Here is a 23,857-nt window from a genome sequence, read left to right on the forward strand (position 1 = left end):
TCTTCCTTGAATCATTCTTTTTGGAGAAACTATAGGTCCAATAGTCAACAAAGCCCCCAAAGCAAGCTGTTGCTGAGTCCAGGTGGATACGAATGTAGCGGATGACTCTAGGTTAAGATGACACTATAAGGTAAAAGTTGCTGCCTTCTTCTCTGGCCCATGGATGGGGACATGACTTTGAAGGGGACAATGTAAATGAGGCCTTGATGAGTAAGCATCATTAATTTCAAGGGAAATTCTCCTCTGCTAATGAAAACTGTCATACTTTTTTGTCATTTAATTCTTTAATTGGCATATTATAATTACACATAATAGTGGACTATACTTTGTGGCACATTATACAAGCACATAACATTATTTCATTCCCCAGTATCTCTATTTTCTTCCTTCTTCCCCCTGATCCCATTTCTTTACTCGTCTCCTTTATAATTTCATGAGCTCCTTCTGCCTTTTGTTTTTCTTTTCTCTCTAGCTTCCACATGTGAGAGGAAACATATGGCCCTTTGATTTTTTGAGCCTGGCTTATTTTGCTTAACATAATCCTCCCAAGTTCTATTCATATTCATGTAAATGATATAATTTTATTCTTCTTTATGACTGAGTAAAATTCCACTCTGTATGTATCCCACATTTTCTTTATTCATTTGTCTGCTGAAAGACACCTAGGCTAGTTCCATAACTTGGCTATTGTAAATTATGCTGCTATTAACATGGGTATGCATGTAACACTACAGTATGCTGATTCTAGTTCTTTTGGATAAATACTGAGGAGTGGTAGAGTTGGATAATATGGTAGTTACATTCCCAGTCTTTTGAGGAAACTCCATGCTGATTTTCATAGTGATTGTACTAATCCTACCAACAGTGTATAAGTATTCCTTCCCCCCCATATCCTTGCCAGCATTTATTATTATTTGTGTTTTTGATGATTGATATTCTAAATAAACCTCCTATACTTTGAATAACCTACTGAACTATACTTAATCACTCACAGTTCACATCAATAGGAAAACAAAATCTCCTTGGACTGCCATAAAACATCATAAAAAATCAATCAAAAATTCATATATATGTATTTTAACATTTTCTAAAATTTATGCTATAAATTCTATAATGCATATTGTTCTAATATACTTTAAGAGACTATGTGTAACAAATTTAAAAAACTATGAAGACCCTACAAATTATTGGACCTAATTTTTGGAGAAGTGAGGCTAGAAACACCTCAGAGGGAAGTTAGAACTTAGGTTCAAAGTCAAAAATCATCTAAGAGAAGAGAAGCTATTGGAGTGGAGAAGCACACTAATACAAAAGAAAAGACAACATGCAAATGTTAAGAGAAAAAAACTAAAATTTTCTTCTCCCTTCACCGAATGCCTGTAAGGACATGGAAACCTCTGGTTCACAAGTATTTAAGCTAAGGTTTAATTACAGCAGTTGCCAAGAAGCTTAAAGATCTCAATAGGTTATATATTACAAGAAATGCTAGAGTTCTTCAAGTTGCAAGAGAAAGATGCTAAAGAGCAACATGAGATTATACTTATGCAACTCATTGGCAAAGGTACGTATGTAGATAAAATCGTACTCATAGGTTTCCACATCTATAGATTCAACCAACCACAGCTCAAAAATATTTTGAAAAAAAAAATAGTGTTTGTCCTGAACAAATACAGACTTTTTCCTTGTCATTGTTTCTTAAATAATATAGTATGACAACTATTTACACAGAATTTATGTTATATTAGCTATTGTATATAATCTAGAGATGATTTAAAAGTATAAGGAGAATGTCCATAGTTATATGTAAATACCATTTAGAAATTTCTTACATGCCATTCTGTCTAAAACAGGAGGAAAAGATAAAGAAGGGGAGAAGGGCAATGAGGAGGAGAGGGAAAAGACAAGAATAGAAGACAAATTTTAAGTAGACTCACCTCCAACCACTTTGGCTTCTTGTAGTATTTGATTGAATTTATTCAGAGACAGAATCTTGGCTTCTTAGGAGATGAGAAACTGAAGGTGGTATTTGACTTTCAAGGAAATAGCTCTTATTAAATTAAATAATTTGTTTCAAATCAATAAATGTAAAATATACACAGAAAAATGGCATCAGACACACATTTACTGGCTTATATTTTTTCCACATACCTTATTTTCATTTTTTTGTTGTTGTTAAAGGAGCCAACTCTGGATTTATAGCTTCCCAGGCCCAATCTCAAAAGAATAAGAACATAGACAAAAGTAAAATAGGTAGCATTTGTCAAAATAACTATTTCATATTTATTTAACTTAGGAAATGTAAAAACTTGAAGATAAAGGCCTCTTCAATAGAACTTTACTGTTGAATTTGCCATAGCCTTCCCTATTGATTTTTATAGATGTCTTTCTTCCTCTTTGTATTTAAGCAAATATAATAAATTCTAATACAGAATCTTATACTTTGTAACATAAAAATTCTAATATTGTATCTTATACTTTGTAACATAAATGCATGCGGTCTACCCCAATTTTTTAATTCTATACTGCAGCAGGAAATACATTATAACCCATAAAAGATACATACATAATGTGTATGAGAGAGATGAATAGAGGCAGACCAAAAGTGGGTAAGAGAACATAACAAAATTTTACCATCATATCTTATCCTTACTATGTAGGACACATACTGGTATTTTCTATTATACTCTGGTCTCTTCTATTTCTTTCTTTTTTTTATAAAGATTGGTTATATCCCAGCCCAACTACTGAGTCAAGACAAAAATTTGGAAGACACTGATGTAGTCCTTTCTTTTATCCAGTGTAAGAATCTTATTGTATCTGTGACAAATAGTAATCCTAGTCAGAGCTTGAAGGGTTTAGTAATTGAGGAAAATGCACATTTCCTTATGAAGTAGTTCATACTTGTTATTTTTCAAGGTCAACATTCATGCTACTTATAAAAAATATTTTAAGTGGTGGTGAACTTTTTAATTTTTTCTATATTTATATTGGTGCATTATAGTTGTACACAATGGCGGGATGTGTTGTTACATATTCATAGTACATACAATATAACAATATAATTTAACCAATATCATTCCCTAGTCCTTCCCCTTTCCCTGCCCTCCTTTTCCTCCATGGTCCCTTTCCTCTTCTCTACTGATCTCCCTTTGATTTTTATAAGATTCTACCTCTCACCATGCATACACTTTATTTTCCTTTTTCCTCTTTAGCTTCCACATGAGAGAAGACATATGACCCTTGACATTTTGAGTTTGGCTTATTTGGCTTAAAATAATGCTCCAAAGTTCCATTCATTTTCCTACAAATGGCATAATTTCTTTTTTATTTATGGCTGAATAAAACTCCATTGTGTATATACATCACATTTTCTTTATCCGTTCATCCAGTAATGGAACCTAGGTGGGTTCCATAGTTTGGCTATTGCAACTGTGCTTCTATAAACATGGTTATGCATATTTCACTACAGTATGATAACTGTAATTCTTCAGGATGAATACTAAGAAATGGTATAGCTCAGTCATATGATGGTTCCATTCCCAGTAGGAGTGGTGGAGAATTTTTTTAAATGGTAAGTGATGACCAGATAAATGCTGACTTATGCCTACCCATTTGAATTTCTAATTTTATATCCTGAAAATGGGAATAATAGGAACTTTATACCTCAAATTCCTCTAACATGGAAGAAAAAATAATATTAGAACTATATTAATGTCTCTGTGAATAAACTAAAATAAATTAACAGTATGAGTATTGCTATATATAAAGATCTTTAAAAATTGTAGTTGTGTAATATTCTATTAATAATTTTAAGTAGCTCCCAAACTTAAATATATACAGCTATCATGAACCAAATATACTTCCAAATATCTGCCTGCCCATGCCTTCATCCAAAGGGAAGTACAAAGTCAGCAAACACATCTCCCAATACTCACAACAATAGCTAATTGGTTCAGAAGTGAGAGGCCTACACATAAAGCTAAGTCAGGATTTTAGTGGTCTCACATAAATGACAAAAAGAACCAAAGCCTCCCTTTCCCTAGGATTTAATAAAGAGATACAGAAGGTAGTCAGCCAATGACCTTTGAGAGCTAGAACTACAAGATATGTAGCTGGGTGCATGCCTGTAATCCCAGAAGCTCGGTAGGCTGAGGCAGGAGGATCGTGAGTTCAAAGACAGCCTCAGCAGAAGTGAGGCACTAAGCAACTCAGTGAGACCCTAAGAATAAAATACAAAATAGGGCTGGGGATGTGGGTCAATGGATGAATGCCCCTTAATTCACTCCCCAGTACCCCCCACCCACCAAAAAATATTATGCAAACTTTTAGCAATGGCAACTTAGCTCATGTGGAAGTTGAAGCTATAAAGGAAGCAAACTGGATGGGAGTGCCTTAGTCCATTTAGGTTGCTGTAACAAAATACCTTTACTGGATACTGGAAATAATAGAAGTTTACTTTTTAATACTTACGGAGGTTGGGATGTCTTATTAAATCACCCATAGATTAGGTATCTGACAAAAGCTCACTCTCTACTTCACAGATGGCACCTCTTACATGACAGAAGAAGCAAAAAACTCCCTCAGATACATGCACAGTGTGTGTCACAAATCCCATCCTTGAGGGCAGAATCTTCATGACTTAATCACCTCCTTCAGGCCCCATCTTTTAAACTACTATCACATTGTTGATTAAGTTTCAACATGTGAATTTTCAGGGCATTGAAGAAAGTAAAGAATCAGCAAATGAAGAAAGGCAAAAAAATTCCATAAAAAGAGAAAGAAGAAATTAGAACAAAGCACCAGAAATTTCTGGACTTCTACTCTACCTAAAGTCTAATTTTTTCCACATTTTTCCTGTGTTCCATGCATACCTATCCCTGTTCCTAAGGCAACTTGAGTTCCTCCATTCTTTACTACCAAATGTATAGATCACAAAATATATATCTGTTTGAAAAAGAAAAAAAAAACTTTGCAATGTAAGTTACTACTTCATTAGAACAAATCTAAGATATTCCATTTTAATGCTAAGTAACCCTTGTAGACAGAAATTCAAACTCTTGTATCAGTCAAGAAATCTCTGCATTTGTATAGTAAAAGAAAATTATAAAGAAAATTTGTATAGTAAAAGAAAATTATAAAGAAAATTTCCAGTTTTCTACAATCCCAGTTCTTGTTTACTGAAATATTTCATCTTATTCAATTTCTTACCTGTTGACATCAGAGGGAAATCATAACTATCAGAAGCAATTCTGATACCTGGATCATTTTTAAGTGGATTAGATGTTAAGGACTAACTATACCTCTTCTTCTGATTGAACAAAGGTACAGGCAAACAGCCTACACTGAATATAACAATAAATTAGTCCATAACAGAAAAGCAATCAGATCTACTTATATATAATGCACAAATTTAATTTCTACTTCTATATTTTAATGTACTTATTACAGATATATTTCTATGCCCTTGAATTGGTTTTCATATTCTTTTTAAAATCCTAAATAGCTTCCTTTGTCTCTCTAAAAAGTACTTTTTTGTTCGACCTTAACATTGCTTTCCTCCTGTTTGGAATTAATTCCCATTTCTTCTCTCATCCCACTTTTTGTTTTCCTTATTTCTCTCATGTGCTTATTTACTACCATTTCAACTGTAGAGAATCCATGAAGTATAACAGAGATGAGGAAAAATAAAAACTTCAACCATGCTTTTCAAAACCCCAACCACTATCTGGATACTACCAGCACATCTTTTAGGGTCATGGTTCTCCAAGTTTAGTTTGACTTAAATTTAATCTAGAATTTTGCTTAACATGCAAGTTCTAATAACATAAACCCATTCTTATAAAATTTTAATTCAACAGATATAGTTTGGAGCCCAAACTCTATGATTTCAACAAGCACCCTCAGTGTCTGTAATAATATTTCTTATGGGCAATTTTAAGAATGCCTTAGAGAGAAACAATATCTAATCCAAATGAGAAAAAAAATCTCTACTTCCTCTAGACAGCAGAACTAGAATCTCAAGTCAGGCCAGAATTCATAATGTATAGACTTTAAAACCTATAAGGAAACTCAGAGGAAAAGAGGTCCAAAAAGTTTATTTCTTCAAAGAGAATCACTGGAAGAACTCAGATAGGACCCAAGCTTCTTAAATCTGAGTTCAGATCTCTAGCCACTATTGTCTAGCTGCACTACAGGAGAATTCTGAGTCTAAAAACTCTCTGATGAAATATTAAATTATGTGAACTCTTGAGTCAGACTACTGCATAATAATTATGTATTTGAATCACAACTTCAAAGTATAAACATGGGCAATTTCTTTAAACTCTTTGTGCCAACATGACACAAACTGAGAGGCAGAGTAACATAATTATTAAGCTTTAGAGCCAGATTCCTAGGTTTACATCCTGGTTCTACCATTTAATAGATTTCTTGTTTAACCACTTTGTGTCTTAGTTTCTTATAGGAAAAACAAAGACAATAATAACAACTATCTTAGAGAGTTGGTGGAAGAATTAAATGAATTTTGTTAATGTCTGGAAATGTTCACCATAAATAATTGTTATCATTATCTTCATTGTGGATCATACTCATCCCCTGGTTCTCACCATTCTTGCCCTATATTTATATTACCTAATAAGTTAGGAAAACAGAAATGATAGCTGTTAGGAAACATATGTACTTCTGGAAATATTTTTACCAAATCAATCATGAATATAATTAAAAAATAGATTCATTGTTTTCATCTTAAAAACATAGAATAACTCAAGCTCCTAAGATCTGCAGAAGAACACCAGAGTGAATGTAAATTTTTATTTTACTCCCACTCTGCCACTAAATACTTTTGGTTGAGTAAGTTTTATTTTACCCCCTTGACCTAAAAAGAAAAGAAGTAAGACTCAATGTTTCATCTTTCTTAAAGTTTCTTCCAAAATGTTTCACCTACAAACTACACAAGCTTTATATGGCATATACAAATAAAGAGGCTTCAAAAAGAAACTTGTTCCATACCTGCTGTACTTCAAGTTGAATTTTCATTTAAGTTTCTCTCCATTTTCTTTTATATCAGTCTATTAAGGTTCCTTTTTCATTCTAAATTCACAAAGTGAAGTTGTTTAAACAAACCTTCCAAGAAATAACTTTGTAATTCATATTGTATCAACAACAAAATAAATTCCCAGCTTACTAATTATGGAAATTATATTTGAAAACTACACTGAAACCTGATACTGTAAACATTTTAGAGAGTCAGCTTTGCTTCTGAGTTTTTACAACAAATCATATTTTTCCAGCACTGTTCAAATTAAGCTGATTGGGGTGAATATAACCTTGCTTTCTAATATGTGCATATTTTTACACTGTCTATAAAATTTATTTCAGAATCAAGGGAACACCATAATTCTGAGTCAGATCTATAAAGAGGGAAATGGACTACAGCATTGGCAAACTCACAAGTAGGAAATATGCAGTACTGAACTAGCCATATGAGAACATGGTCTGTGTCCTACTTCATGACACTATGCAAATCACCTGCCTTGGACATTAGTTTGAGACGACCAAAGACTAAACCCTCACTTCATAGTGAAAACAAATACAATGATAAATTTCCACTCAGTTTTCACAATTTCATCAAATGAAATAAAGGGTTTTTTTTTTTTCTCTTTTACAACATATTTGCTGTGTGATTTTTTCCACCTCTAGCCTCCTAAAATATTTCAATCAAATCCAACAAATACTTGCCTACTGCATGGGTGAAAAGAAAAGATACAAACTTAATTAAGATCATTTCCAAATTCTGTACCCAATAATACATATGGACATAAACATAAATAAGGAATGATGCAAATCAGATTTAGGTAAATATTGACTTCCAAATATTATTGTAAAACTCAAACTTGGGAAACATGAGGTGAGGGACTGCCCCTGCTTTGTTTCTCTACCTTGACTTGAAACTAGATATAGTAGGTCCTTTTGAAAATGTTTTTGGTTCTATTCTAGGAACCAAAACAGAGGTTGTGACACTTTTTCTCAAAATAGAAATACCAGTGCAACTTATATCCTAAACATATCTTAAAAGGGCCATTACATCTTTCACTATCTTACGATCAAAAGAAACAAATTTTTAAAGTGAAAAATCCTCCCCTGGATCCCCTACCTCGCAGAACTCCTACTTCCAGTTGGACCTGAGTGCCTTAGTGACGCGGTTGTGTGGCACAGGTGTGCAAAAAGTTTGTTCAACTTGCCAACACTTCTCGTCCCCAAAGACTGTTGCCAGATGGGCATGTTTGGGTCTCCCCTTGTGGGGGAGGAGGCGCTGTGCCCATCAGGGTCTATGGTCTTTAGGTTCCCCAAACCTCCCTGACCCACCCAGGGCCCTGCGGCATTTTGTCACTAGGGTAAATGCACGGGCTTCCCCTTCTTGACCCCGACCAATACATGACACACAACCAGAACTTCAAATTCCTCCACCTTGTTCAACCTTCCACAGGACACCTCAGTCAAGGACTGCCGGCCTCCCCACGTCCGAAGAAAAGAAACCCGCGCAGGCGCACTTGGCCTAGCAGCTGACTGCGCAGGCGCACATGCCACCTGCGCGTTGGTGCGGGCGCATTTGGCGTTCTGGTCTCTGAGAATTGCAGGAAGGACAACTTTAAAGCACTTCTCCTGCATTGTCACACTGTAAGGAGATGGCCCTACCTCTTCAGCCCTTTGCCCAGACAGGGAAGGCGCTTGTTCTGGTCACTGGGGAGGCGGAGACAGATGTTCCATCCAGTCATCCTCTGTCCCAGCTGCATGGGAAAATTGTGACTCCCTCTTTCCTGCACCCCTGGTCATCTCTTAACTTCTAGACTTCAATTTTTAAGATGCTGGTGGCAACCTGGACTGTGTCTAAAAGAGGATGACTCCCAAGACCACAAAACCAAAGCATAAGTGTCCTGCTTGGTCTGGCTGCATTTCTGAGTCAGGTCTATCTGTTGGGATGAGAGTTCCCAGGATGTTGGTGGGTGAATTGAGTCCTGTATGTGGGTGACAACCATGTGAGGCAGAGAGCAGTCAGTAAGGCAGAGCCAGTGCTGCTAGAGCAAAAGAGCCCATGAGCCACGGAGATACTCAACAAAGGAAGCAGAATGGTGCAGCACCTCCAAGCTCTTGAGCTCCAGCTCCAGGCTTTCTGCCTGGGAAGATTGGGTTCTTGGGCCTGTAATTTTGGAAAACATATCCACTCTGTACCTGCATTTCCCTCCTCAGTAAAATAGCACTATCAGTATTTGCTTAATTTCCCCAAAAATACTAGAGAAAATGAACCATCCTACCTAACACAAGTGCTCAGTAAATGTGAGGCCTTATTTCATAATAGTAGCTGACATTTGTTGGGTACTTACTATAGGCCAAGTACAATAATTTTAGACCTGAATTCAAAGACCATGTTCTTTTTTTTTTTTTTTTTTTTTTTTTAACTATCTTCACTATTCAAAGGCTGAGATAAGTAAAAGGAAGAGGTAGAGAGAGCTTGAGAAATGGGGGAATGTTGTTAATAAAAGTCTAAGACTATGGGAAAGTAAAACATATTCTTAGTTTCTTGGAAAATTAGGTCAAGTAAGAATGTTTGGAGATAAGATTAGAGATAGATTGACACCAAATAATAGTAGGCCTTGTATGCCAGGGTAAGGAATAAGTTTTGAGGGAAGAGATTTATCTTTTTAACTTGAAAAGAAGATTTCAAACAACAAAATGTCTGAAAAGACTAGTTATTCATCGTAGTTACAGTTAGGAGATTTACCCAAAACATGAGCATCAAGGAAGCTGATTTTGACCTGATATATACATATATACATACACACATGTATAACACCCACTCCCTCAAAAAATAAAAAGGTTTCTCATTAAAACAGCAACATTAAGCCCAGGAGGAGCTATATCTGTAAGGAATTTAGACATGAGCAATATGGAATATCTTTTCTAGCAATTTTGGTTTTTGGGGTTTGTTTGTTTGTTTATTTGTTTTGGTACCATGGATTGAACTCAGGGGTGCTTAACCACTGAACCATATCCCCTTTCCTCTTTTGTATTTTATTTTGAGACAGGGTCTCACTGAGTAGCTTAGGGCCTCACTAAAGTGCTGAGGCAGGCTTTGAACTGGCAATCTCCTACTTCAGCATTCAGAACTGCTGGGATTACAGGTATGTACCACCATGCCTAGCTTTTTATAGCAGTTTATAAACTTATCTGTTTCATATCTGTCTCATTCTAGTTATCATTCATTTATTTCCATGTGAAAAGTTAATCAGAATGGGTGACAGCAACAGGAAGACACTAAAGTAGTAAGAGTAGTTTGATGGCATGACTCCTGGACAGCCACATTATGTATGAGACACTTCATAGTATTGAACAGAAAACCCTCCTTATCCCTCAATCATACCAATTAGGAAACAAATTCACCTTAAATTTGTCTCCTTCAAAATTTCTAATATTGATCTGTCAGATAGACATAACCATGAAGTAAAAATTTGCTGTCCTTTGTTTTAAACTACATTATTTTATTAACAAATCAGTCACTTCCATTGGCACAAAACATTTGTAGTACTGGAAGTTATGATACACCTACTTCAAAACATTAAATATTCAACTTAATATGGAGATAGTGAGAATTAGGAAAGGTTTCATTTTATTTTCTCAGTTCTCTAAGCTCTCAAAAAAATAACTAATAAAATGCATAGTTTTTCCAAGGATCCAAACTCAAGTGTGTTTTGGGAAACAGGGAGTTAAAAATATTTTGGAGTTTAAGTTGGTATAAGAGTATGAAAAGCCTCTGTTGTTCTAGTTCTAAGGAAATGCTCTCCTTTTTCTAACAAAACTTTCCGCAGAAGACAAACTGTACACAATAAACAAGATAAGTATAAGAAAGAATTACTATAGTTCATTAACTTTCAAATAAGTTATTCATTTGGACATGTAACAGAAACTTTATGAATGTGAATTATGTTTCAAAATGCTGATCTGTTAAAATTCCATAAAACAAGCCTCAAAATGCAAATCACTTGTGCCAGCTATAGTCTCATGGAATTCATAGTCTAGATATATACACTTCTAAACTATGGTCTAGAAATGATGATAACCAAATGCTGTAAAAGAATAAGGAGGTAGGAGAAGGGTGGTTTGACAAGGCTTCTTTCAAAAGTGAAATTCCTCTCCAAGTGCAATGGGTGGGAACTATTATGTCTTTTGCAAATGGAGACAGAAATTAGAGCCATCCCATGGCCACAGGCATCAACGAAAAACCAAGAATTAATGTCCTTGCAGATGGCAGATGACCATGTCCCGACCAACTAAGTTAGAGCAAGAGAGAACCTGTTTCTCTGGGGCACTGCTGCCACCATTCCCTGACTCTCCTCAGAATTGAGGTATCTGTCCACACCCCCTGCTTGGACTGATCTATGATGGCAGAGTGAGGGAGGAAGAAAGGGGAGACTCAGGAGGTTTATGTATGGAAAAGACAAAGAGAAAGATAGGGCAGAGCAACTGCCGGGTTTCTGCTCTCTTGACTAAAAGGCTCAGGGGTCACTCCAGTTAAACTGGGCTAACTGGGCTGTACGAAATAACCACACAAGAGACACAAATACCTTTTTCTTTGGGGTCGCTGTGACAGCTCCTCTGACCTTAAGGGTCCGAAGAAAAAGAGAGAGCGAGAGCACGTGCTGACCCCTTTTATTGAGGAGAAGTTATTTAAATGAGGCAAGGGGTCAGGTTTCAGGCAGATGAGTCTATCTTCATGATGTCCACTGTTAGCATGTTGACTGATACCTGGGTAGGCCACACCCAAGGGCACAGTAAGAGAAGGGGACACACACAAGGCACTTCCATGGAAGATTCTATCCTAAACAGGGCAAGGGATTATATTATAAAGGAACAAGTGAGCGTAGCTTCACCTATGGGGCTGTAGCAAGACACACTCATGCACGAGACACTGACCCTCACACCCAAGAAGGGTGGGGAAAGCTCTGGCACATTTCTGCGACTGAGCGCCTCAGCACCCAGCCGGGGAGTGTGACTCAGTCACGTGTAAGGTTGGTCTCCCACAAGCAACAATTCCAAAAAGTTAAGATGACTGGACCCCATGTGTCCCACACATTCTCAGACCTGAGATGAGAGGTTACCTAGCATGGGGCTTTCAGTCCTGACTGCAGGCTAGCTAGAAAGCTTTCTAAAAATAAAAATGCCAGCACTCCACTCTGAGATAAACTGATCTTACTGCCCTGGGTGGTTATGGCTGAAAACCACTGATCCAATTCAAATCCCCATTGAATGACCCTAATAGTCATCTGGACTTTCAACTGAATAAATCATCCTGCCCCAAATACACACCAGTGGGGAAAACCCTGCTTTGTGGTTTAATGGGATCCTGGTAGAAACCAGAGCAAGGCACCTTCAGTGGTGTTTCAAAGGAGAGGTAAAGACTCAGGGAGAGAAAGGAAGAAAGCCTTGTAGGCAACAACAACAAAACCCAGCACAGGAGACACAGGCCAAGATGATGATGGCACAACATTTAATACCCTTGAGGAGAAGAAAAGCAATCCTGGGGGACTGAGAATTGACATTGAGATCAGCAGCTAACATGTTCAGAGGGAGGTCCCAAAAGTCTGGAAAAATAATTTGGAGTTGATAGACAGTAAGAAATGACTCAGTGTTCTACAAGAAGGGATCGGTTGGTTAGTTATCTCAGTAAATATTTTTGAATGACTACTAAGCCTGTTCTGGGTCCTGAGATTCAAAATAGGCAGAGTCCTCATGGAACTTCCATATTAACTGAATAAGGAATACATAAAACAGGTCATTTCAAACTGCAATAAGTACAAGTACTATGAATGAAATAAACAATAATGTAGCAGTGGACAACAAAGGGGTCCAATTAGATGGAGTAGTCGGGAAGAGTCATCTCTGAAATAGTGACACTGAAACAGGAACCTGAAAGATAAGAAGCCAGAGATGGAAAACAAGTGCAAAGGGCCTGGGGCTGGAGATAACTTGGAGGGTTTGATGAATAGCAGGAAGAGCACTGTCAGTGGAATGTAAGCTGAGCAGAGAGGATGCTGGCCCTGGAGCCAGAGACACTGGCAGGGACAGACTGTCTGTCTAGACTCTAAGAGTGATGGTCCTTAATTGGGGTTACTTATCAGAATTACCTGGGGATTTTCTCCCCAAATGCATGGAACCCATCACAAACTACTAAAGCAGTGCTTCTCAAACTCAGGCCATGTAAGAACCAGCTGAGGAGCCTTTCAAAAGTCCAGGTTCCCGGGTCCCAACCCCAGAGGTTCTGATTTAATTTACAAGGTGGACACAGGGAATCAAATGACTTCACCAGGTGATTTCATGGGACTCAGGTCTGGGGAGCACTGCACTACCCGGGAACCTCTGAGATGCGACCAACCAATGGGCGTGGAAGTTCCTTCAGTGATTCTGGGCATATCTCTGCCTGAAAAGCACTTGTTCGGAGCAGCATTCTCAACCAGGCCACCCTGTAAAAATCACCTGGAACTTACAGAAAGGAAGGAAGGAAGGAAAAGAAAGGAAGGGAGGGAAAGAAAAGAGAAGAGTGAACTATAAAAATGAGAAGCATGAGGGACTGGAGGAAGTGGGTGATAACATAGATTTTTTATTACATAGTTATAGGGTATAGACTGTATGCTATGTATATGTCAGAATTCACAACTGCACACAAAAATTAATGAATTTTACTCTATAAAATTTTTCAAATAAAATCTTAGTAAAAATGTATTTGTTAAAAATAAAGCCACTTTTTAATTCTGATTTGCTATATCTGAGATGGGGCCAGCCCCTGTACCCATGTAAATATATGGTAAAATCTCAAGTGATTCTCAAATATGGCTAGCATTGAGAAAATCACTGAGATGTAGTACTTTATGTATTTCGGTATTCTAAACATAAACCTCTGAGAATTTGTTAAGATGAAGATTTTGATTTAAAAAGTCTGCAGAGGGGAACAAAATTCTGCTTTTCTAATAAACTCCTGCATGATGTTAATGCTGCTGGAAAATATTAGAAATGCAGAATCACAGGTCCTCACCCCTGACCATTAGCATCAAAATCTGCATTTTAGCAAAATCCCCAGATGATTTGTAAGCACAGCCAAGTTGGAGAAGAACTGTTCTAGACTTCCTATGATCTGACAACATTGGTGCTTGAAGGATCGAAGGGCCAAATCCCTGGGGCAGGACGTGTCAGATAACACAGTTGTTAACATAATGTGGGGACACACCTCAGTACATCCACCTTGTCTTAGACTTTTCCCAAAACCACTCACCAATCCTCATCAGAATAAAGTCTCCCTATGTGCAAATACAATGTGACTCATTTTTATGTCCCCAATAGTAGAATGTCTTGCACACAGAAGGCTCTGAAAAAATATTTCCTAAATTTTGCTATACAGAATTTCACTTCAGATGGCATAAAGTAGAATATGCGCTTAGGTGGATATGAAATTTATTTTTCCTTTTAATATTATAAACCTCTTTGGCCACATTCAAGGCAAACTTGGTGTCAGAGCAAACTCTAATTACACATGTCAACTGTAAGAATTAACAGGGAAACTCTTAAAACTGCTGCCCAAGACAGTTACATGGTTCCAGTGGAGTCAGGTCTCTTGCATGCCTCTCAGGACACCCTTCAAGTATCACTTTTTAAAGAACAGAAAGGTATTGGTTAATTATCTGGAGTCAGACACAAGAATTTTGTAATTTATTATTTTAACTGTCTTCCGAGAGGATCAAGACTGGAAACCATTGCCCCCTGGGGACCCCATGTTTATGACGCTTGACGGAAAGACTATCCTGTTGGGCGGAGACTGTACCATGTACCCTGTATTTGTGAATGAGGCTTCTTATTATGAAAAGAAAGAAGCTTTCGCAAAGACAACAAAAGTCACTCTCAATGCAAAAAGTATTCGCTCCTCTTTCCACTAGAAATCAGTGCTAGTTCACTTTTTGTAGGGCATCTTGAAAACAGACCAGTCTATATGGTCCTCAAGAACAGAGTTGTGCCTTATTTAAGTTCAAGTTCACAGCACCTGACCCAGTCCCCCACGCAGGAGGCACCCACACCAGTGTCTAAAGAAAGGAATAAATTAATGAATGTCTTTTAAAGTTATATTTTATGTATATAGTTTCTTCAAATAAGTGTTCTTCCTATTTCTGCATAGATTTTTATACATTCACATTTTGATAGTTTAACATTCCTAAAAACAGCCTTCACTTTCAAAGTATAAAAGATATAGATACTATATGCAAAGTTATTAACTTGAATGTGGCATGAAATGTATGTTTCAAGTAATGTTTAAGTGCTACTAGAAACTAATGGGGCAGACTATTTTTAAAATTTTTCATAATTGAGTTAATGACACTATATTAAGTATTCAGTTCATAAACTAGCAATAATTGTGATATCCATAGTAGATTTTTAGCTGCTCTTCTTTAGATAACATGTTAAAAGAGAAATGAGGGCTGATTATAAAGGTGACAAATACATCTAGAAACACAGATGTCTTGCGCTTGCCTTGAAATGCTTCCTGTCCTTCTCAATATGGACAATTGGGAACAGGTGCATTCCTCGCATCTTCCACTTCTCATTTTGGCTGAACACTCACTCTTGTTCCTAGCTAAAGTGTGAGGAGATCTTTGGACTCCAGAAGTTGCCAGCCTAGGTGGTAAAGACCCATAACAGAGGGCAGTGGACACTGTGGAAATGTGACCCTAACCCATGGAAATGTGTCTGTGGTTTGCAAACATATTCTTTCAAGAAATTATTGAAAGCATAAAAGAGAAAAGAAAGAAATTCTCCCATTTTTTAACGCTGAAATCCCTCACCTCCCATGATTCTTGTCCTGGAAGGACCTCTGGCAAAAGACTGCCTCCCTCCCTTCCCACCCCAGCCTCAGGGTCCTCCCCTCTCCTCTTTTAGGCCACAGCAGCCAAGTAAGGAACATTTTTATCCTATGATTTGAACTCCAAGGAAACATGTTTATGGCTTCAAATGTTTTACCAAAAATACTAACATTATCTGGAACTTATATAGATACATAAACATTTTCATTCTTCCAGAGCTAACTCCACTAAGCCAATTTCATTCCATATTTATTGTTTTATAGAGAACAACTAAATGATTTCTAAATTTTTCACTAGAAAAATCATTGCGTACAAAACTTCCTTCTGAATGTTATAGTAAAAATGTGACAGTTGACTTTATGTATTTGGGGGGGGAGTAACTGGGGACTAATCAGGGGCACTCAACCACTTGCCCACATCCCCAGCCCTATTTATTTTATTTAGAGACAGGGTCTTGCTGAATTGCTTAGCGCCTCACTGTTGCTGAGGTTGGCTTTGAAACTACGATTCTTCTGCCTCACCATCCTCAGCTGCTGGGATCACAGGCATGTGCCACTGCACCACGCTCAATCGACTTTAGCATGTACGTTTTACCAAGTGTCCTTCTCCCACTGTAAATGTTCTGTTATGTTTTATTTGAGTCCAAATCCTCAGGGTCACTTTTTCCAGTCATAAATTTTGGCAAGAAAACTTTATCCTTTCATCGAGTTTTAGTTATTTATAAAATTTCTCATGTGCCATTTAGGTCATTGTGGTTTCAGTTTTGGAGATTCATTATTTCTATTGAGCCTAATATTTCCTGACTCAATTGTTATCATCTTCCGTGTTTCTAATTAGATGTGATTTTTTTCTTAATCTAGAACACATGGCTATGTAGTGTTAGTCATTTTTCAGTTTTATTTTTATTATTTCTGATAATCTGCCAACTCTGTTTTCTCATGTATAAAGTAGGAGTGCTCATAATAATAATGCTTCTTCCAGGGGTTACTATGAGAATTAAGCAAGTTAATGCATGCCAGCACTTAGCTCAGTGCCCAGCATTTAGTTCAAACATAGCACAAAAGTCCCTTTGTGAGCTGCTCCCTCCCCCGCCACCTCTCTAGACTCCATTCCCATTCTCTCTGTTCCAAGGCCTTTGTGTTGTTTTATTCCTGAACACCTCCATCCAAACTGATTCTTCCCCCTAAAATTTTCTCCCAACTTCATGCATATCCCTCCCACACACATACACACCCACCCCAGGCCTTGCTCTAGCTAATTCCTGTGTTTCCTTCCAAATGCAACTCAACTCTCATTTTAGGTATGAAGCCTTTTTCTCTATATAACTTAGTTGACCCATTTGCCCATCCTTCCATCTATGCCATGTCAAGGACATTAACAGTGGCTTTTTCAGGGTCTGCAATCAATTAAATGCCTAATAAACGTTAGTTGAATAAATGAGTGAGCCCAAATGCCCTTCTCTACCTTAACATCTCCACATTCCACCAATCTCCCTCCTTCTTTTTTCCTTCTTTCTCAGTCACTTCCTGGGTCTTCTCACCACCTCTCTTGAGTGAAACTCACTCCATTCTACACTCTTCAGACTGTTACTATATCTCAAAGAACAGCAGGAGAAAAATAGTAGTAATAAAACGCACTTTTAAGCCTGCAACCCCATTAGATTAAACAGGAAAAAGTTCCCACTCAGTAATTCCCCTGTGAGAGACATTTTAGTGGCTTCTCCTTACCCTTGAAATGAAATGTCAAAGCCTCACCTTGATGGGACAAGCCCTACATGCTCTGGGCATGGCCACCCCTCCAGCATCATCTCATGTCACTTGGCTCCTTGCTCCAGCAGTTGGGCTACATAGGGTTGATTCTCCAGACCTCAGATGCATCAAGCTCTCTACTACCTTGGGGTCCTTGCCTATGTGTTTTCACTTCTTGAAAGTCTGTCCCACCTTCTCATCCCTTGACTCAGATAACACTTGTCCTCAGTGTGATCCAGCCTAGGTTAGGCCCCTCTGTTATACAAACACACTAACTTTTATATCAGACTAACACATACCACAACTGCGAAAGTACTAATTTATGAAACTGGAGTAGAGGACAGTTTAATATTTGTTTACTTAAACTAAAAAAAGCTCTAAGGGAGCAGAGAGAGTGTCTTGTTCTTTGAAGTATCCGTAACTTTGAATACATTGCTTACCACTTAGAAGTCGATCAGTCTTGTTGGATACATGAGATTGATCTGAGTGTGAAGCCATCCCAGAGGGCTTCCTCCGAAGAGCAGATTGACTCGGAGACCACAGAAGATGTGCCTGGAGACCACAGAGATGCCACTGGGACAGGAATGGTGACCTACATACAGTTACACTCCAATAGGAAAAGCAAGTTGGAAGGGGCAGCGGGGAAACTCTGAGGACCGAGGTGACCAAGGCCATCCTACTGAGAGAGGAGCCTACAAGTCCTGGGTGCACCAGAGGAACTGGACCAGGGCACATTTGCAAGGCCTGCATTTGCATACCCCATGCAGACACAGTCTGAAGGGAAGTGTCTGCTTAGGGACTCCCCAAACCTTTTACTATCTCTGTATTTCCACATATATTGCCATCAAGAGACATATAACTTACCCACAGAGACCTTCTTTATAACCCCCACCCCAACACAGACACACAAAGTCCAGTGCTGGGCAGATAGTAGTTCCTTAACACATCAGACCAATGACATGGAGGCTCTGTATGGAGTATTTCACCCAGGGCTGCCACATGAGGCTTCCTGGGTCACACAGGACACAATTCCAGGGAAGCAGGGCTGAACTCACATATGACATAAAGTGAATGGTCAGCCCAGGGTTTTACACCCTATCAAACTGAAAAACAGAATTGGTATTTCCTCTCTTGGCTGAGAAAAAGAACAGGGACTTGATCTAGTAATTTCAACCGCCCTCAAAAAAACTGGGGTCTATAGAAGAATGCTATGATTAACATATAATTAATACGAAGTGAAAATTTAGAAAGAAAAATATTAGAGCCAAATTAGCTAAATAGCATAAAACATTTTATGATATTTATTGTGACACAGGTTAGGTTAGGTCCTAAATATCATTTGAGGCCTAACCTAAATTTTATCAATTTGGGTGAGGCCCTAAATACCTTTTTTGGCCCTTTCGGTTAGGCCCTAAGGTTAATTTTAGAAAAGAGATCTGTTAAGTGGAGAAATAAATTTCACAATCATGAAATAGCATAAGAAATCTCAAGGAAGTAGAGAGGGTCCCCTGACAGGATATTTTAATGCTGTGGGTGTGAATACAGATAACTTTGTAGGTTTGGTGGTCAAAAGTTGAAGGTGTTTCCATCTGATGGCTTCTATTTTCACTACTAAGTAGGAGATTAAACTACCTTTAGGTTTTTACAGAGAAATGGGGTCAAGAATGACAGCTTTGAAATAACTACTGGAAAATAGAACTGATGAAGGAACTAGAGTAACCACTGGGGTATTGTAAGGATTAAATAAGACTCTGTAGGTAAGATGCATGGCATGTTATAGGCACTCAATGTTCACGTCCTTCCCCCTCCTTCCAGCATTTTTAAGGAAAGAAATTTCTCTTTTATATTTGTCTCCTCTATCATTGGGCATATTGGATGTCTAATTTTTATTGAATTAGTTCTAAGTCCTCACACACAGCAGGTGAGATACATTTTTATAGAATTGCATTGTATCCCTTCCTTTCTGCAAAATGTTGCTGCATTGTCAGAGAAACGGCCTGGGACAGTTAAAAAAAAGTGGTCTTTCTTGATACCAGCCTAATTAAACTTCATAGAACTTGGATCTTCAGGCCAGGAAAAATCATGACCTTTGCATCTCATGCCATTTACTCCAGGTCTCAATTTCCCCACCTATTAAACTGGGATATAATACTGAACCTATAAAACTATCTTATGAAGATAACACACAAATGAAAGAGCTATAGAGGATAGCCTATTATTTCAAAGGCTGAAAAAAACTGCTGTGACCATTTTGGCAGTTCATTTTTCACAGTATCATGTGCCATAAAAATGTTCATGACCATTGCCCCAGGTGTCCAATTCCCAGAAATATATCCTCCAAGAAGGGTTTCCACCCTTTTTCTATCAGCCTACCCAGAATGTTCCCGTGAATGGCCTATTCCTAGATCCTGAGCTAAAACCTATTTATTCTAAGATGTGATTGTGTTCAACAGCATTTTTTTTTGGGGGGGGGGCGATACCAGGCATTGAAACCATGGGTGCTTTACCACTGATCCACATCCCTATGCCTTTTTTTATATTTTATTTAGAGACAGGGTCTCACTGAGTTGCTTAGGGCCTTGCTAAATTGCTGAGGCTGGCTTTGAACTCCCAATGCTCCCACCTCAGCCTCCTAAGCCACTGAGATTTCAGATATGCAGTGCTCGGAAAAATAGCCTTTTCTTGGCCCCTCAATAAGACTTGCCTCAGTGAAGGAAGATATTCTGGGAATCATTTAAATCCAGAAAATAATTCACCAAATGCAGTATTTCACTTAATAAATTGATCACACTTTCCACAAGATAAAGCAGTACGGGAAGAATCAGGTTGAAAATAATCATCTTTATGAAATAACTAATGAGAAGTTGTATTCCATTTGTGTACAATGTCAAAATGCATTCTACTTTCATGCATAACTAATTAGAACAAATTTTAAAAAGAATAAAAATGCTCACACATATGAGTTGGGCTGATGGGCAATAAAGATAGTAACACTAGCAGCTCTTTCATGCTCATTCTTCCATTGTCTCCTCATGAGAATCCTGTAAGTCAGATAAGAAGATTTGGTCCTTTGGTCTCCTGGTGGAGCCATGGGGTTGTAGCCATGCAAAATAAGCTGAGAGCCAGCAGGGCCAGATGGGTAGAGCACTGCATAGGTATCTTGTGGCCTGAACCACTACCACCATCTGACTGTGAATCCTTTACTCGAGCTGCTTCCACAGTTGCTGAGTGGTTCGGATAGAATCCTGGACATGCATGCACATTGAAGTGTAGACAGTATGTGAAGGTCACATGTCTTACAGCATGCTGGCCCTGAACTGGGACCAATAATGTTTTTGGTCCAAAAACTGGCCTTCCTCATATCCATTTCTGTTAAGGAATACTCCAGGATTTCTAGTCAGTCTTCACATTCACATACCAAGAATAAAATGTGGCCATAACCGGCAAAATAAATATTTATTAGAAATAAAAAAGGCATTTCTTCAATGAGATTAAGATATGTTCACTCTTTCTATGATCCCTTTCTTGAACATAGCTTCACACACACATTTAAAAAACAAACCATTAAGAATATAACTATAAATTACAACTTACAAGGGTCAGCACCACTGATGAGAATGGGGTGACAATTCTGTGTTTGGAACCAAGATCACAGGGAAAAAAACAATTGATACAGACATCAAGTATGGCTTACAGGCCTGGTGGCCTGGATGACAGCCCATCCCCCTGGCCTCCACCCAGAACAGAGGATACAGTTCACTCAGCCTTGAGGAAGGAAAGGAATGTCAACAATACTGCATTTTTTCATTCTTTCTTTTTTTTGGGGGGGGCGCAGGTGCCTTTAAGAGCTGAATGGCTTCACAGTACACCCTGGCACACCTTATCCCACATTTATTAGTATGTGGTACTAATAATTAAACTCAGTGCCTCAGGCATGCTAGGCAAGCGCTCCACCACTGAGCCACAACCCTAGCCTGTGAGAGTCTTTTAATCTGTCTCTCTATCTCCTCTATCTCACTATAAGTTATTTGTCTGCTTAGGTTTTCTTTTTCCTCTTGATTCAGTTTAGACAGATCTTTCTTCTGCACCTACACATTCTCAGTCCTCAGAGCAACTTATCTAGAAATGTATCCACTTCTTCTAGGTTTTTTCAGTGTATTGGAGTAAAAGTTTTCAAAATAGTCCTTAATGATTTGCTGAATTTTTGTGATATCTGTGGTGATTTCTCCTCTTTCATCCCTAATTTTATGATCATGGCTTTTCTATGTTTTTCTCTTTGTTGTGTTTGCATAGGGGCTTATCAATCTTGTTAATCTTCCAAGAAAAAAAATTTTTTTATTGATCCTCTATACTATTTGGGGCCTGTGGTGAGACAGCATATCATGGAGGAGACCAGGGCAGAGCCAACTTCACAACTCATGTCTGGGATGCAAGAGAGAAAAAAAGAAGAAACAGGGTGACTTGAATGAAACCTCCCACTAGGCCTGACCTCCTGAGTTCCACCACCTTGCAGAAGCACCATCTGGGGACTGGCCTTTAACACATGGGCCTGTGGGGCACTGTGTCCTCCAGGCAGTCCTGCTGGGACTCACTCCTCTTGCTGCATGAGACACACCTACACTAAACAATTATTCTTGTTTCTATGAAACCCAGATCCCACCAGTGCCCTTTCTGCTGAGGCAGGTCCAGGGCCTGTGGGGTTGCCCGATCTTCACCCTGTGGGGAAAGCATGAGGGCTGCCACTTCAGGGGTGAGTTGAATGTAAAGGGCAGGACAGACACCTGACATTTCCTGTTTCACTTGCCATCCCCATGGCTACCCCAGTGTCTGTCTCAGCCAGAACCTTCCCTGCCTCCTGGATGGCATGGCCTCCCCCAGCCTCTTCACCCATCTGGTCTAGGCCATAAGTGACTCCAGGCCTTGGAAACAGCAGGAAAGGCACAGAGCTCTCAGAGCAGATGGGGGGCAGAAGGGTAGCCCTCCAGGGTAGGGCTCAGAGGCCCTCCTCTCTGGAATCTCCCTCCAACCCTGACTGTGCCCCAGTGACCTGCCCCAAAGCCCAGGAGCAGCTGGGGTGGCCTGGGAAGGTGGGGCCTGCCCTCAGGAGGACTTGCTGTGGGAGTCTGGCAGAGGAGGAGAAGGGAAGAAACATGGGGAGTCCAGGAGGGGACTGAAGAGACCCTGGAAGCTCAGACACTGCAGGTCCAGGCTGCTCATGGCCACTGGATGTGCAGGGAACATGGACAGCACCTCAGTGAGGGCCCCAAGGTCAGTAGCCTGGGGACACTTGGGAGTCCCAGCAGGGTCATAGGCACAGGAGAAGAACTTTTGTATTCCTGGGGCCCAAGAATCTGCAGTCCCTGCTGATTGACTGGGATATTGGCCAACATCAGAACCAGGAGAAGACAACGTAAAAAGGAAAAATGAATTTAATCACAATTTGGCCAAAACAGTGGAAGAAGCTGACCTGCATCTGCCTGTCCCACAGAAACACTGCCACCTACAGGAAGGAAGCCTGGGGACACAGATGGGTAGGCCCTGGGGACACTCCTAAGGAGCATGGTCAGTTCCCTCCAGCCCTACTTTTCTTCCTGAGCCAGGGCTTTGGCCTGGCAAATGCTTCCATCCTGGTCAAGGAATGCTAGCCTGCAGGGAACTGGGACATGGCAGGAAATGGCAGGGACTGACAAAAAATAACTAGGAGCTTTTCTTTGAAATTTTCTGATTTTAATTGATCGGTGCACTGTCCTCCATCTTGTCCATCCCACAGTCCTAAGGGATGTCGAGCTCCATGTCATCTGGCCCTTTATTGAAGGTTGATGCTGAGGATCCCCTCAAGGGCACCCAAACCTTGAGAGTGAAAAAGCCAACCTGCAAAGACGTCCACTGGCTCCACCTAGTGGAGGACATGGGAATCCTGCTCCAAAGCCTTGACAACACCTGGTTTGGGCCATCTTCATTTTGACAATTCCCGCATCTCTGAATAATTTTTTCTGAAGACATTACTGATTATCCAACAAGTGATCTGAGCCCATGTCACTAGGATGACTTTTCCCATCATTTAGACTGATCTAAATGATCTTGTCAAACGGAAAGGGACAGACTGTTAAGAGTGTCAAAAGACCAAATTTTTGCCAAATTTAAGCAACAAAACAGGCTTAGAAAGAGTGGTTCCCAGGCTAATCATTTACCTGAGTCCTGAAGCACCTGCCT

General features: G+C 39.1%; 1 long non-coding RNA gene across 1 annotated transcript; it reads right to left on the reverse strand.

The window, feature by feature from the left end:
* Window positions 1-1,947: 1,947 nt before the first annotated feature.
* Window positions 1,948-8,517, reverse strand: LOC143637769 (uncharacterized). The gene is made up of 4 exons (XR_013155150.1): window positions 8,467-8,517; window positions 7,009-7,089; window positions 2,149-2,214; window positions 1,948-2,030 (listed from the first exon to the last, which is right to left on the reverse strand). It is a non-coding gene; the product is annotated as an uncharacterized LOC143637769 (long non-coding RNA).
* Between the last annotated feature and the right edge of the window lie 15,340 nt (window positions 8,518-23,857).

Source organism: Callospermophilus lateralis, unplaced genomic scaffold (genome assembly GCF_048772815.1).
Source record: "Callospermophilus lateralis isolate mCalLat2 unplaced genomic scaffold, mCalLat2.hap1 Scaffold_6110, whole genome shotgun sequence".
In the NCBI taxonomy this organism is placed as follows: domain Eukaryota; kingdom Metazoa; phylum Chordata; class Mammalia; order Rodentia; family Sciuridae; genus Callospermophilus; species Callospermophilus lateralis.